At 42.8% G+C, this 13153-nt stretch overlaps 1 protein-coding gene across 1 annotated transcript in view; it reads left to right on the forward strand.

Annotated features, from left to right (window-relative positions):
• The first annotated feature begins 3226 nt into the window (after positions 1 to 3226).
• LOC106647938 (serine/threonine-protein kinase 32A) overlaps positions 3227 to 13153 on the forward strand; it is a 66444-nt gene continuing 56517 nt past the window's right edge. The window contains exon 1 of the mRNA XM_014364520.2: positions 3227 to 3275. The gene's annotated coding sequence lies outside the window, so the exon portion shown is untranslated. The remainder of the gene's footprint in view (positions 3276 to 13153) is intronic.

Below are 13153 nucleotides of genomic sequence, written 5' to 3' on the forward strand. Positions count from 1 at the left end.
GTTGATTTTATTGTTCCACCAACTTTTGATTTTTAAAATTGCCTGAAAATCTAACGTGATTTTTAGCTGACACAAGTATACCCTTACTGTTTATTCATTTATAAAGTGCATTGTAACGCATGGTGTTGACGAGAATTTAAAAAACAACCATGTTTATTCTGTACCAACTGTTTTACTAGTAATACTGAATTGTTGAAAAAGAAAAAAAAAAGAAATTGTTTAAAGGCGATGTTATACAGTTTACGAAGCATCGATTTGGTTATTCTTGAAATGTTTACCACTTAGTGTCAACGTGTACTACGTTTAAGCTTCATCACATCACTTGGATTCACCGTGAAGCTACATACTTTTTAAAATTTCATCCGCACGTACCCGAGATCGTTTGATCTGACATTCCTGTAAACTTTTAAGTCTGTGATGTGATTGGCACCGTCAAATACTAGTATTACGTGGATGTAATTTCGCAACTCACTGCTTCTCTCCATTTCCGACTCTCTCGTCGGAACCAAAAATGATGGAAAAAAAAAAAAAAGAAAAACACTATCTTATACCGTTACGAACAAAGACACTCGGTGCCAAAGCATCAAAACAACGCGATGAAAGAAAAATGCGTTTATAGCCTCGGCTCGTGTTTCCATCGCGTCACTCACTTCGAGGCAGGTGCCGCGAGGAACAATACAATGGTATCCATTCCCGCTCGCCTCGCATCGGTATTCCGAGCACGTCGTTCCATGCGAAAGAAAATTAACGAATTAGTTTCCTCGGCTCCCCCGGTCGATACGCGAATGGAAGAGCGAAGAAAACAAAATCGGGTTTATGGAGAGGGCGGTCCGAGGAGGCTCGATTTCCACGCCATTAGCCGGTGCGTGCATCACAGGCGTCGCCTCGAATGTTGGTCACCTACACACGCGGATGACGCCTATGTCGAATCTGTACCAGGTGGTGGCTGCGCGCACGTCCGTCGATTATTACTCGCGCCAAAGTACGCTATTATCGGAGGATGGCGCGTTGATTAGGCGCGGCCGTACATGGGGTTTCATCGAACTGTACACCGGTAGCCGTGTTGTGTGCTCCAAGCTCGGGGTCACCCTTTGTCCGGGCGCTGCTTCGCGTCTTGCATTCATGCAAATGTCCCCTCGTAATCAAGTGCAGTGCTTGGCTATGATTTTTACCGAACTCGCATGACGCCGATCATTGGAAGGACAGGGATAGTGAGGTGAGACGGGAAAACAACTAAATGCGCCCCCGAAAAATCAAGTCTGTGCATTGGAAGCCGCCCGTGACTCGTTCAACGAGCGCCTCTCTGTACCAGCCAGTGAAATTTGCGTGAATATGCGGACGTCGCTGCAGAGTTTCCGGTGGAGCGTGTACATCGGGAGATTTTAGTTGGAAGGCATGGCGTTCGCGCACCTTGAATTATGCATATACGTGTACGCGCAGGAGAACTCAAATTTTGTGGTCTTTTGTCTCTCGATGCTGCTCGTGGAGTATATGGGTTAGCCAAGTATTGGCTTCATCGTTTACAGTGAGGTGAGATTTTGTTGTTTACGAGGGCTGAAGTAACGAGGCATTATTTTTTAACGGCTTTGGGAACTTTTTCCAATAGTAACGAGGCAGCTCTTTAAAGGGGAACGGCGCGGGAGTAAAGTTTACAAGGCGCGTCGCTCCGGCTCGTTTAGAAGAATAATGCAGTTGCGCGGGAGGCGTCGTTTCTCGCGTCCGTGCGTATTTTTCAAAAGTAACTCCGCAACGCTTCATCGCTATTGAGATTTTACGGCTAAAGTTTACTATTTATTCCGGCGCGCGTATACGCGCAGAAACACTAAACGAGGAAAAATAGCTTCAAGTAGTACGGGTCAACCATCGGTCAGACGAAACTTTTATTTTTATTTTTTTTTTTTATAGAAATACAGCGGTAAGCCATGAAGGTAGAGTTTATTTTTGTTATTGCGGTTAGTGCGAGTAAAATACAATTTCAAAAACGAGTTTGCCTCACGTGCAATGCAATTTTCGAAAATCGAAATCCTCAAAGTGCATTTTCTCTCCCCCGTCCGGATTACTTTCGAAAAACCGATAGCTCGACCTGTGATTGGATCGTGAAATGTTTTATCACTATTGTTATTCATATCATTGTAATTATTATTCAAGATACATGGGTTTTTAGTATTTGTTATTGTTTTTCTCTATACGGTACATTCCTTTGTACTGTATGCTCATACTGTCAGTTTTGTAAGGTTGTTGCGATTCTGTCGACCAGGACTAAACTCTACGTTCTAGTCCATCGTCGATTCCAACGAACCGAATCTCCTCGTGATCCAGAGTCACTTCTATAGCACGATCTTCGCATGAAGCAACATCCTTGCGATCCCCATGAGTTCCTTGTATCACCGGGCCAGGGGACGGGGGGGGGGGGAAATTTTTCCTCCACCGACGCAAAGCACATAAGAAAAAAAGCCCTCCCTCCCGCATCACCTTCGCCGTATACAACGAAACTTTGCTCTCGTCGATCGATCGGCTCCTCGGCTCTCAACAACAGACCAAACTCGCCTTCCCGCAAGCTTCTCCCGTGTATAGCGCTGTCATGTACAGCGCGTACACGCGCCGGAGCGATCGCATCCAGCCACCCCGTACGCGGGGGGAAAAATAAAAGCCCCCTCACAACGCAACAATAGAGGAACGTCGGGGGGTAAAAAGCTCCAAGAGCGTGCAGCGTGCAGGAGGAGCTTTCCCCTCGAACGAGTGCGACAGCTCCGAGTATACGTACACCTACTTACAGCTCAGCGCGTCTGACAACGGCTACACATATTATACTCTTTTCGATGTACAATACAACGTGGTGCAAGACACGTATACGCACACAAGGCCGAGGAGCCGCGCAGTCGCAGCTCGTCCGCTGTGCACCCCCGTGTGTGTATATATATATATGTACGCGCTTGGGAAGAGCGAAAGCGCACCATCAGGAAGGTGGTTCTAGCAGAACGCGAGCGTGTCTCTTCGAAGCCGGTTCTTCGAGCTCGTAAATACGTATTTAGGCATACGTGTATTGTTATGTGTCGGTACAGCATGAGCACGCGTCGACTTCGAGGAGCGTTTGGTTCGCTCGTGTGAGTTTAACGTTAAACTTTGGTCGCGATTGTCTCCCCCTCCCCCAAGTGCTGTGTGGAGGTTCCGTGGCTATTTTTTCGTTTCGACGGTCGCACGATCGTGCGGTGTTTGCGCTGCTGGCCGATGTCGTCGTTTGTGAGTCCGTTTGCCGGCGAACCATCGCCGGATTGGTAAGTGTCTGTGTGTATAGATGTATTGTTATGTTGTTGGCCGTACCCGCAGTTGAGGGTTTTGTTTGCGCCTTGCAAAGGTATACGGTTTATTTGAATTCGCGGTCGAGCAAAGCCGCGTGTTTTGGTGTAGGTTTCGCCCTACTTTTCTTTGTCCAAGCGGTACACGTAGATTAAAGCCACACGCCAGTTGTTTTTTTCCAAAACGGTACAATATCCATTTTTTCGCCGGTTGGTTCGTTTTGCGAGGCGGTCGACGTCGCCTTTTCAACAAATGCTGTTCGCGAGGTAAAAACAATACTTGTTTTGTGATTCGAGATTTTGCTCTCGTGCCTGGAGTAACATTAACCAGCGGTCAACCAACCGGTCCAACGCGCGGGTTTCATCAAGCTAATGTTGTGCTTTGAAACGAACAAACGCAAGCTCAAACTTTTTCATCGATGATGAGTGAAAAGAGCCGAGGGTGGATAACGAACTCGAAATGGATTTTGTATGCAGTACAGATCGGGTGAAAATATCACGGGTGATGTGTGTAGCGCGGTTAAAGAGGATGCCTCGTAATCAAGCGCCCGCTAATATATTTACGTGCGCACGTGCGTCCCGCCGCGTTCGCCTTCAACTGGGGTAAATATTGTCGTTGCTCGAGCTTTAATTTTGACGAACTTGCTTATTTTTTTTTTTTTTTTACTTTCGAGCAGTGGTTCGATTAGATCGCTCGGTCAACGAAGTGTGGTGTGAAATCGTTGTGTATACGTAGTGCCTTGTAAATATTTGTTTGACCAACAGTGAAATTTGTTTTCCATCATAATAAATGGACGACGCGTAATTCAAGTAACACTTTTTTTTTTTTTTTTTTTTTAATTCGCTAATGAGACTAGTGCCATCTATGCAGATGCCGTTTCAATTACACAGGATGTTAAAAAGATTTTAAAAAATGTGAAACTAAAATGCGTGAAAACGGCACTACTTGTACTACAAGTTTTTGGGTCGCTGAACGCGAATCCGAAGCTTGAGTTACTCTACATCGTCTTTTTTTTTCTCCCCTTCTTAATAAGTATAAAAATGACAATGCTTCGAGGGCAATATTTAAACAACGAGTTTCGTTCAGAACAATAAGCGTAAAAAAAAAAAAAATTCGAGACTAGATTTTTGTTCATTTTAATTATATCGAGTGGCGTTGTTTTATCGATCACGTAGTAATCGCCGCAGCTTAGATTGAAAAATTTTGCCAAAATTTGAGTACGTGCACTGATGAAATAATCCCTTGCACTTAAACTTTGGCAATCCTTTGAAAAACTTTGATGCCTCGGTCGATTTCACAAAATTGAATTATCAATTTCCCAGAATCTCCTCAAAACTTCCCGGCAGCACGACGGAAGTTGAGATATCCCAAGCGTACCTATACATTGGCGCCATCCAAATGAGACGCGAAAGTGGGAGCGGCTCGACCTTTTGTCTTTCGCCAGCTTAATCAAATCGAGCCCCGTTTCGGCAAATTAGCACCCCCCCCTCCCCTCCGACTCTGCTATCAAAATCCGCCTCGTCTTCGTGTGCGTTGCTTGCTGCTCGCGAGCGCGCCCGAAATAACCTGTTTCTCTTCAGGCGCGGCACTTGAGAAAATATATAAGCCCAGGAAACGTGACTGGGGAACGACGTTGCTGTCAATTCGCCTTTTCTTTCCAACTTTGATGCGCCAAATACGTTTGATGAACGATTTTTTTGCTATCAGTGAGGATTTTTTTATGCTTAGCAGTTCAAAGTATATATCAATTCAGACTTGGGCACGGAGGCTTGAAAAAAGTTGTTTTCAGTTATAACTTGTTGCTACGAGTGTAATGCATCATTTGTGCTAGAAAAACTTTTGTTGCAGTGCTCGACGAAAACAATGCCTTGCAATTTGAAAGAATAAAAGGTCAAAGTACTTAAGCGTTTCCCTTTACGTACTTTGAAATAAAAATAATTTCGCTTGCCTGGGACAAAACAAATTTTACGTAATATTGCATTGTGAACGCAGGGACGAATAAAAAATTTTTTTCAGCCAAAAAAATAGACTTTGTTGCAGAAAAAAAGATATAGTCTTTCAAAATTCTGCGAAATACTGGTGCCCGAGTCTGAGTATCATTGAGTTCTAAAGACTTTTCAATCTAAAAAAAAAAAAAAAAAATAAAGAGACAATATTTGCGAAAACACAGACATCCTCGCTCGTGGAAAACTATATATTCCTTCCGTCACCAAAAATACAAAAGTCCCTTCATTAAGCTGATGAAGCGAGAAAAAAAAACAGCACCATTTGTCAATTCTCCTTTTTTTTTTTTTTTACCCTTCGTACAGACACGTATATGCGGCTATGAAGACACATAAAAAAAAAAACCTTTGGACGCGTCGCTCGTAATACACTGCATCACGTAACGCACTCGCGTCGATCACGTTTCGTGCAACACACTCATGTCCCCCCATCGAATGCGCGCCACGTCGATTCAACTCAAAATACACGCGCCTCGTGATTGTTTGAAAATACACAGTAGCTCTCTACTTTCGCGCGCCATCGCGTTACACAAGGAAATATTATATTGTAGTCTCGAGTTAAAAATAAAACCAACTTAACGCGCACTCCTCTCCACCCAGACACTCAGCGTTGGGCTGAGTAAACGCGCCGTTGCTCATATTCCGCTGATAATAGCTTCACCTCGCGCTTGTACAGCACCATGGGATGTCATCCAATTTCACTTACCTGCATGTACATGTATTCGTATGTATACTCCGCGTGAAGACCGCACGCGGTCGCGCAATTGTGTTTATCTTTCATTTTTCCTTCCCCGTGGAAGCATCTCGCGTTGACCTATTTCGTGCTTGCCCTTTGGTACTCGACACGTGGTGGTACGTTTATAGTATATATATGGAAAAAAATTAGGTGAGGAAGAAAGCGAGTCTCGGTGATGTGGATTAGAGGAAGAAAAAAGAAAAATAGTTGGCAAATGGAGTTGGTTGCGATGATTTTCCATGCCCGTTTCGAATTTCAAATTTAAAGCTCCCTTCAGCCGGATACCCGAGAAGCCGTCATTTCCTGGGTTAATGTATTCCATAGTGTGGGTGTGAGTCTGGTGCTTTCCTTTCCGCATAACACATCCCGAGGCTTTTTACATTAGCTCCGCAGCATTTCGCGTGGATCATAATTTCAAAAGAAAAATTTTTAATTCACGAGGTGTACATTTTTACAAGATGGTGACAATAAATATACGCTCGGTCGAAATGAAACGGAGAATAGTGTCGTGTCATGGTAATACTTCAGCTCGATGGTATTGGCGTCGAGACGATTCAGTGCGTCTTTATCGGGAGGCTCGAGTCGGCCGACACCACACGTGCATGGCGTCATCGAATTGATGGTAAAAATCATCGAGTGCAGGGGCTGTATATGTTTTATTTGCCATTTTTGATGTGATTTGTGTTGTTTTGAAGGAAATAAAAAAATAGAGGGGCGTTATCGGAGTGAATGATGATGACTTGGGGACCGGGACTTTGAGTCGGGATCGAAGAAACGCTTCCCCCCAGACTAATGCGATTCTTATCCTTATCGGTGTGAAAAATGGTCTTTTCCTTTTTCTTTCGTCCAACGATAACAACTGAAACGATGGGATTTCTTTCCCCCCCCCACCACTCAATAACAACGAAGCCATTAATATCGTCTTGTTTTACGCGCACATTTCATTTTTAATGCCTTTGAAAAGTGCAGACTCTGGGATGTTTTACGCCCTGCGTTTTCGGGTATTTTGTGCGATGAAAAGGGGAAAAAAAAGGTGTCCTTCTTCGAAAAATTGCTCATTGTTTTCGTGAAAACCGGCCAGCTTCGCGCCCCAAATCGCGATAATTAACGAAATCGTTCGCTGAAATCCTCGAAAATAACGCGCACCAAGCCACCCCACTCGAAACGAGCCGCACTTGTCGACGTGTACACGTGAACAGCGGGGCTTATGAAACTAAAGCCCCTTGCCGCTGTAACGGTTTCCCGATAAATGCCGAGTATTGTTGAGCCCCGTCCAATCGGGGCAAATGAAGCGACCGGGTGAATTTGCGATACATCGAGTCGAAATAATTAATGATTGCTCGTCATATTATGAGTACAACCTATGAGAGAGGCATTACAGTTAATTGGAAAAATTACACCATCACAACCAACGAAGTATCGTGTCGTTCAAGTTGTACAGCCGTCCATTAAATTAACGAGAAAGAAAAGCCAGCTTTGCTCATTTATGCGCTGTTACCGTACTTGTAGCATTATAATTATCGGATGATACATTGCGTGGGTGTATTGTTGAGGTCAAATGAACTGTCCAACGAGCAATTAATCATAATGAAATTCATACACGAGTCAAAGTGGATCGAGCCAAGGTCATGAGCTATGATGGTTTTAATGAATAGGTTGCACCGCGCGGTAGGTGTTTGTAACTTAATTGATTAGTTCGGACAAAGGGCTTGGATAATAAGCGTACATGCGCGTGTGAACCCAACGCGGGGCAATTTTCTACTCTGCGTAAAAGCTAAACAGTGCCTGCAGTTGAAAGAAAAAGGGGAAGCCCGGCAAGTCCGAGGACAAAGGGCCGTCCGACCGTACCCGTGTTTATACTACTGCGGTTGCGTTTCCCGTGTGTAACTATAATATCGTCACCGCAAAAACGACTTTGCTTTTTTCGCTCCGCTTGAACATGAAATTTTCTCGCTTCTTGGAGGTGGCCTTTTTGTGGCCTGGTTATGGATATTTTTACTGCGTTTGTGTTTCCAACGAGCAACTTTTACCGCGTGTACGTAAAGCGTGTTTACTCCAAGCGAAGACGAAGAGGCGTAAATCTTGTACTTGGATTGATGATGGATGTTGGAAATGTTTACTTTTCGTATGGGGTGTTTTTTTTTTTTTTTTCTATAAACTTGGCTCCTCCTTACCAAGAAAACAAAAATTCCGTACCGAATAGGTATAAGAACATTTTCACTGTTTATTCTGTAAAAGTATAGAACAGATGTCACAGTACTCGGTGTATGTTGACATTGTTGTTATCCTCAAGCGGTATCTTTTTTTTCATTTTTTCAAATGAAGATAACGTTTTCTAAATTGGTTCAAAGTTAATGTTCTCTTGAAACGAGATTAATATATTTTTTTTTTTTTTTTACATCATTTTTCATTTTTTTAAAAGCGAGAATTCCATTCAATCAATAAATTATTCACTTGGAACTATTCAAATAAACGTTTTCTTGATTCTATAAGCAATATTTTGCTCGGCGTGCAAATAAGCGACCAACGAACCCGTACTTTTGTTGCGAGCGAAGAAAAAGCACAAGTCTGCGTGGAAAAAAATAATAAATCCAAAGTTCCAGAAACTCCTGCTCCTCCGCTATAGCTCGCGAAATTGAAAAGAATATATATACGCTGAACCGGCCCAACATCGCGGAAAAGTCGACTCCAAGTCGGGCACGGCAACGCCACGTGAAATCAGATCTGATGAGCAGAAAAGAAAAACTTTGTTGTCTTGATAACTCGGCGTGTATAGGGTATAACCGTACATTTGCATATCCACTGTTTATAAGCAAACCCGAGCCTTCCACCCGCATAAACAACAAAAGGCAGAGATGTACACGAAGATAGTAGTCCAGCCGAGGAAGGCCGTGTACCAGCGAAATAAACCCATCTCGTTTTCCATTTGAACCAACTCTTTCGCGCTCCTCATTGCTCCCCCTTTCACTACCTTTTACACAGCCTCCACGCATAGGTACAATGCCGAACTAACGAGCGACGCTGACGAAAGGATCGACCGATTGATCACGACTCCTTGTTTTCCTCCCGAGATTGCGATGCTAATTCGTAAATGGAGCTTATTGACGCGCATCGCCAAAGCCAGTTGTTCGTCCGCATTTACGGGCAAAGCCAATGTATATTCGAGTGTACAATCCCCCGAGTGCTCGTCCAACTTTTGGAAGCGGCTTAGAAACGAAGATGGGAGGGTGCGTGTGTTATCCCCCGGTACGGAAAGTTTTCTCGGGTTCGATTGGGAATTCCGATGGGCGTGATTACCCCGGCGAGGCTCGTCAGTTAGGCACCCCAAACGCGGTAGAGAGGTAAAAAAAGTTCAATGCGAGTCTGGCGAGATTGTTGGGAGCCACGGGTTTTACATTGTTGGGGGTGACTGTTGGGCGCGTAAAAAGTTGATTGCCGAGTGCGCTTTTCGAGAGATTGATCGCTCGGTGTGTTTAATCGCACACCAGGGGATGCTTTCGCGTGACTAATTGTTACTAATTGCGCGGAGTTGCGAATTATTGGGCTCGTTTGGAAATCAGGAAATTGTTTAGTTACAGAGTAAAGAGACGCGTTTGTTTTTTTTTTTTAAATTGATTTTAAAGATAAAAATCGAAAAATTCAGGTTAAAATTAAATAAACCCATACATAAACACGTTTTCAGTAAAATACCTACTAAAAAAAAGTAATTTGAATTTAATTTTGCATTGTGAATGGATCATTGATTGAGCTTAAATTTTTTTTATATTTCAGTGTGCGCATTATTCGTATACCAAAGTGTGATTGCGATTGGTAAAGCGCTCGCGAACAAATGATTGACAAACGACGTGATTCAAGAGAAATGGAGAGAGGAAGGAAAGATTGATTGGTAGATGAAATTTAATCACGAAGTGTTCCCCGAGAGCTCAGGATCTTTGTACAAAAATCTGAAGTATTTGAGGCTCCGAAGGAATCCCCATCCAATTACTTAAATTGCTATAACCTTCGTTTGAACTTATCCATTCAGGTGACCTTTGCGCTTATCGCAAAACAAATCGCGCCTCTAATTAAATTTTCTCGCTCCACGCAGTTAATAAAAAAAAAAAAAAAGATTGCGTCATTTATAAGCACATTACTTTGCACATGCACTCACATCGTAATTTTCATAAAACTTTCCTTCTTTAGAGCGCAATTTGCGAGTTTAATTGCACTCGTATCCAGAACGATGATGGTGATAATGACGTTGGGGGGAAGGGAATAATAGCGTTCAAGGCGCACATGTGTCGGTCTCGGGGAAAATAGGGTCGAATCATAATACATACATGTACAGTAAAAGCCTCTCGAGCTGCTCTAATTTCTTGCTCAATTTTTTTTTTCTTCTTAATTAATATACATTTCTCAACTATACGTGTATACAGTCACGTCGGACGAGCGAAGAAGCGGAACAAACCGCCGAAGCCAACCCAACCGCATGCATCGCTGCGACCCCCAACGATTCCCAGATCCGATTCCTATAAACGACGCTGGGAATCCACGAATCTCTACCTATCCGTAAACCCATTAGAAAAGCCCACGTGCTTCACTAATGTATATATGTATAACACCCGGATGGAGCTATCATTCGAGATGATTACTTATTAGCTGGGGCTGTCGACGCTCCGATGTCATTCACGTGACGCGCGATCAAGCAAAATTGATGCGCCCACTCACACGTCACGTGTGTTTTTGTGTTCACCGACTGATGGTATTTTTTTTTTTTTCAAGTACAAATGGAGCATTGTCCATGATATGTAAGAGCGGAATGAAAGAGGCAAGCATTGATGTGTTAATCGAGCAAGTTTTTTGTGATCCAACCAAATGAAATTGAAACTAGCCGATGATATACTCAACATTTTAATTGTGAAAATTCGTGTGTGTGTGGAATGAAAGGTTTTTTTACTCTTCGCGTATTACCGTGAAAAAAGTATAAAAGGCCACTGTTGCATTTGTTACTCAAGCTTTTTTTTTTTTCCTCTGCTCTAGTTGCTAAGGAGGTGGAAAATTTTCATTTGTTTGGGAAGTGCGCCCCTGCCAGGAGAGACGCTTGTTAAATGTGCTCCACAACGAACGTTTGTCCAACGGAGTTTTAATGAACATTTTGTTGCAAATTACACTCGCTCGACACCGAAATTTCAGCTAAACTTTGTAAATGCACGTTTTGTTGCGATTATCTTAAGAGTCACGTTGTTTTTCGACTCGCGGATGCGCGCAAGAGTTTATACCTTTGCTCGGAACTGCGAATAATAATTTACACTAACTCTCATAATACGCGCAAATTCACGCAAGTAGGTAATTTTAATTGTACACTACGGGTATGAATTACACGCAAGAGGAAAATGTAAATGAGTTTCGTCGCGGGAGCTTTTGAAAGTTACTTGACGAAAAAACCTAGATACTTCATTTAGAAAAATTGTGTCGATCCACTCGACCTTTGGAACAGTTATATTTATAAAAATATTAACATTAAAAACTTTTCTCCAGAAAAATGTCCTTCGGTATGGGTCGACGTGAACGACGTGCAAGACATAATATATTTAAAGCAGACACGTGGATTCACGCCCGTGCTGTGTTTCAAATACTTTTCCGATCAAATGAATCATGCACATCTGCTAGAGGAAAAAAAAGAACACGTTTGCCCGATCAATTAAAACAAGAGCGCATGAACGGCGATTTGCGCGAACCCAGCGTTTTTCTTCGTATAGCGCCACGAGAATCGAGAATAAACCCACCCTTGGGTGTTGTTACGGTATATGTACGCGCGTTAATCCGAAAGCATGGCAACGGAATAGCCCGGGCGAAAAACAATAAATTCGTAGGTACATTTTCTTCTCTTGCGTTTTGTTGGGTGCACATAAAAGAGGGAAAAGGTCGCCCTGAATGAGAATGGGGTGTATTAATTGTCGAGATTACGTGCCAGAGTGAGTAACATAGTCTCGCCAGAGAGAAAGAACAGGGATTTTCTCTCGTGGGTTTGCACGAGAGATTCCCCTAAGCTATTCCTCCACCCGCCGGGTGAATATTTTCATCCTCCCCCTCCCGGGGATTGTGACGAAGATCTTGAGTTTAAAATTTTTTAAGTGCCATTTAGCGCGGCGCTGATGATGAGTGAAATGATCCCCGCGCTTTTACGTTTCGTCGGTTCGTATACGTTTTTGAGATATGCTCCTACAGAGATAATGTGAGTGCGTCTCGAGTGACGATGGGAAACGAATGTGGGAGGGATTCCAACGCAGCGAGGAATTTTTTTATGAAAAATAACTCTTTGTTCTCGTGGGAATTCGCTCTCCCACCGAGTAGTGTGCTATTATGAAAAAAAAAAAAAAAAAAAAAAAATCACTTGGATCGCACAATTTAATTACACCGTTTTTAATTACTTATAATTGGAGCGGTGATATTTTAACTATGTGCACTAGAGATTGTTGTAGGTGATTGGGCGAGGAAAGACAAGCCCGGGAGGCTGTTGCAGTAATGTCATATTTCGTGGCGAAAATAGGGGTTTTCGGTGTATTTCTTCGGGGCTTTTTTCGAAAAAGTGTGAGGATTTTCAGGAAGTTTTTGCATCTGGAGCGAAGAAATATATATTGTGCTTTTTGTGAAGAAATATTGTAAATTTTTACCTTCGGAAAGTTTGAGGATAAGTGTTTTGGTTTTGGGGGGGGGGATGAATTTTTAGACAACTTTCCGAAAAGTACTCGTCGGTTTTAATTTAATATTACATTTTCGTGCACTTAACGCTTGACGCTGAGTATATTTGTGTACTTTCAAAAATATGAGCAACCGAAACTTTCCTCGAAACGCATCGCTTGGATGAAAAAGAAAACTCTTTCGGTTAAAAAAATACAAGCACATTTTTCGATCAGCAGTGAGTCGACTCTTTACGAGGCAATTCGCGAGAATCGTAAAACGATATCCAGGGCGCGGTTGTTGTCGACGATAAGCAAAAGTAATATTGAAATTTTAATTAAAACGTGTTTAACGGGAGGTGGTGTTTACTTTATAAAACAAATTATTTGAAACAAATATCGGAAAAAGCGTGCTTTTTCCCTTTGGCCAATGGTTTTCGATGGTTTTTGATTGAATT

Source organism: Copidosoma floridanum, unplaced genomic scaffold (genome assembly GCF_036245765.1).
Source record: "Copidosoma floridanum isolate Cflo_tuat_1 unplaced genomic scaffold, Cflo_Japanese_pri ptg000012l, whole genome shotgun sequence".
Taxonomy (NCBI): Eukaryota; Metazoa; Arthropoda; class Insecta; order Hymenoptera; family Encyrtidae; genus Copidosoma; species Copidosoma floridanum.